Source organism: Mustela erminea, chromosome 1 (assembly GCF_009829155.1).
Source record: "Mustela erminea isolate mMusErm1 chromosome 1, mMusErm1.Pri, whole genome shotgun sequence".
NCBI lineage: Eukaryota > Metazoa > Chordata > Mammalia > Carnivora > Mustelidae > Mustela > Mustela erminea.
Genome location: NC_045614.1, coordinates 173,747,099 through 173,750,910, shown reverse-complemented (window position 1 = coordinate 173,750,910; position 3,812 = coordinate 173,747,099). Strand labels below are relative to the sequence as shown.

Below are 3,812 nucleotides of genomic sequence, written 5' to 3'. Positions count from 1 at the left end.
TCATGATAATAGGGTGGTGAAGAATTTCATAATTAAGACACAAAAACATTTGACATAGGATTGAGAAGTTGGTCTACATTAAAATTAAGAACTTCTTTTCATTAAAAAGTCCTATTAAAAAAGTGAAATGCAAGCAACTGAGTGGGAGAAGATATGAGGAACACACACCACCAATGAAGGGCTGTGTCATTTTGGGTTCCCCCAAAAGCCATGCCTGAAAAGGGAACACAGGTACAAGAGTGTGTGTTACACTTCACAAAAATACAAGTCAACAGCATCCCCCCTCAACTGAAAAAAAGGTGTTAAATGTAATATTTAACATTTATGAAATGTTTTTGATGGCTAACCTCTGGACTAAGGATTTTGTATATATTAACTCAGTGAAGGCTTAAAACATGCTCAAGAGGTAGATGCCTTTATAGTTGCCATTGAGGAGGAAGCTGAATTACAGAGTAATGTCCTAGAGCTACTAAATATTGTTCCTGATAGTGGAGATTTTGGCTTTTTTTACTGCTATGTTCCCAGTGCCTAGAAAAGTGCCTCTTAACAGAATCAGTGGCAAAAACAGGATTCAAACCCATGCTGCCTCTGGTAAAGACTGCATTCTTCACCAGAGCACAAGACAACTCATAATGTTTCTCATCAATTTCAAATGTCCTACTCCAGCTGAGGCTATGAGAATAAAGACAATAAAGGTACAGGAAAGTGAAAATTAATTTAAAAATTTCATTCTTTAATGTAGATGCCTTAGAGAAAAGGCAGATGAGAGAAAACAAAGGCCTGAAGAATGTTGTAAAATACTTCTCTTCCCCACTGGGTTTAAGGTTGTATTTCTGTCATTGCCAGGCACCATGTTAGCCCTTACCAATGAACTGCACGGATTTTAAAAACTTAACTTCCATAACCATTGTCTCAACATCCCAGCTCATCCTTCACGACACTCTCTCTGCTAAAAGACATGGTGGGGCTGGCCGTTGGGTCAGCGATGGTGTTACAGCCAGAGTCATCGGAAGCCAAAATCATGTTCTGAAAAACAAATGTTCCTCTAAGAAATAGACAGCTGGGGCTTTCACATTAAATACAGAGCATATTCCCCCCAGCAGTGTGGGAGCCCTAACAGTTCAGGGATGCTGATCAAGAAACATGTTGTCCAAACTACAGATCTCCCTTTAGAAGTTTTTATTGCTGGTGTTGATGGTGGGGTGTTGGTGGTGTTGGTGACAGTATGTGTGTGTGTGTGTGTGTGTGTGTGTGTAAATTCATGCAAGGGTGCACTCTCCTTTTAAGAGAAGTGATTACAGTGTAATTTCATATAAGTTCCCGAAGTCTCTTCTAAGATATCACAATTTCCCTTCCACTGGAAGATGGCCAGGTTGTTTTATGGTGGGTAAGGGGAATTATCTCAAAGTATTATTCATATTTTTTCACTGAAACATGCACTTAAGGATCACTAATCAAAATTTGTCAGTCAAAGCTACTGATGTGGTTATTACCATGATTGTACATACAAATTTTTGGTACTAGTTATTATGTCTCTAGGGAAAATGAGTAGTTTAAAATATTAATGTATTTCTATTACTTATGCATTTTATTTTCTATGAAGTATATTTATGTATATATCCATTACCATATCAAACCACAATACTATTAACTGAGCCTACTGAAAACAGATGATTTATATTTTCATTACTGTAAGTTTCTTTATAGTGACTTACTCAGTAAATAAAACTTATTTATTTTGAAAACTAAAATTTCATGTACCCTTACTTGAATTATATGTAATAAAGTTGCAGCCTGAAGGGAAAAGTTTAGAGAAAAAATAGCATATCTGGAGGGCTATAGAAAAAATTATAAATATATGATATGCAGGATTATTTATTATTTCTCAAATATTATATCAACCCCCTAAAAAAAAATCATCACCGTGACCAGTGTCAAGGAGATTACTGCCTATTTTCAAATAGACTTCAGGTCTGATGTTCAAATCCTAATTCATTTTTAATTAATTTTTGTATATGGTGTCAAATAGTGGCCCAGCTTTATTCTTTTTCATGTGGCTGTACAGTTTTCCCAACACTATTTATTGAAGAGAATGTCCTTTTCCCATTGTCTATTCTTGGCTCCTTTGTTGTAAGTTAATTGACCATACATGTATTTCTGGGCTCTGGGTTTGTAAGTCTTTTACTATTCTTACATCAATAAATCAGAAAAAGAAAGCATTTATTTTTAATACAATGGCATGAACAGCACATTAGAAAAAGCATGGATTTTGGGAGTCAAACAAAAATGAATTCAAACCCAGACTCTGCCACTAATTAGTGGTGTTACTATAGGCAGGTTACTTGACCTCTCTTAGACTTTGTTTTTCACTTTTGTGAGAAGGAATAAAACATGTGCTTGGCAGGACTGTTGCGAAAAATTTTTATCCATCAATTTCATCAACATTTAAGCATTTATAAATACTATAATAACTTAACACAAATATTTAAATAAATAAAACTCTCCTGCATCCAGCTATGGTTTGTTCATCAATATCTCGAAAATGTGGCACCAGAACTCAGCCCAAATATGATATAACATCAGCTAAAAAACTCCTCAAGTCCTTGATTATCTCTATTACCACGCAGCACTGACCAGCTAGCTATTTCTGGGAGGTGCTGGGTAAGTGTGTGTTGCATGGGTGGAGCCTGAGAATACGAATCAGTACATAGTAAGAGCAGGACTGGTTATCTTCTCTGATCTGCTTCCTAGAACTGCTTATTGAAAACTGAACAGCAGCCTTGAGGCTTCAAAAAAGGCTCATTTATAGTATCCTTCACTGTGGTAAAAAGGTCTGGTTGGAACCCAATGAGGCAAAAGAAATCACCCACACCAACTCCTATCAGTGGATCTGGAGGCTAATCAAAGATGGACTGATCAGGGGCACCTGGGTGGCTCAGTGGGTTAAAGCCTCTGCCTTCGGCTCAGGTCATGATCCCAGGGTTCTGGGATTGAGCCCCGCATCGGGCTCTCTGCTTCTCAGGGAGCCTGCTTCCTCCTCTTTCTCTGCCTGCCTCTCTGTCTGCTTGTGATCTCTGTCTGTCAAATAAATAAAATCTTAAAAAAAAAAAAAAAAAGATGGACTGATCATTCAGAAAACATTCACTGACCATTCCCACACTCAGTGCTGAATAAACACCTTGCCCTGCTATAAAGGCAGGTATAACAGGCACAAGTATGCAAAGGGCACTGCCAAATGCCTGAGAAGTAACCTGCATGAGAAGTCAAAGCTGGCTGCTCAGGAGATGCAGTGAATATAAGACTGACAACTGCATGTATCACAGCCTGTATTTGAAGGTGAAGGAGAATGTGTTTAAAAACAAGCTGATTTTTATGGAACACATCCATAAGCTGGAGGCCAACAAGGGCAGCAAGAAGATGCTGACCAAGCTGAGACACACAGGTCTAAGGTCAAGGAAGTACATAAGTGCTGGAAGGAATAGCTCCAGGTCAAGGAAGAAAACAGGACTGAGACCAAGAACTAAGGCTCCCCTCTTTTGTCTGTACATACTGGCCTCCAGAATTGTATAGCTCCATCATTATTCAATAAAATAAGCCTTTATTTGCCTGGGTGGGGTGGATGAATTACATTTGTTTTTCTGCCAACTATGTGGTCATAGTGAGCATTTGACCAATTGAAAATCTAGGTCTTTTTTCATATGAACCGCTGTTCAATAAGCTCTCCCTGTTTATGGATGATTGAATTACTGAACGGAAATACAGGATTTTTTTGCTAATCTTCAGTTACATTTTATCATATTAACTTCAGCCAA

The 3,812-nt window shown here is 37.9% G+C and overlaps 1 pseudogene; it reads left to right on the top strand.

Annotated features, from left to right (window-relative positions):
- The first annotated feature begins 1,127 nt into the window (after positions 1 to 1,127).
- Positions 1,128 to 3,482, top strand: LOC116591577 (annotated as a pseudogene).
- The last annotated feature ends 330 nt before the right edge of the window (positions 3,483 to 3,812 follow it).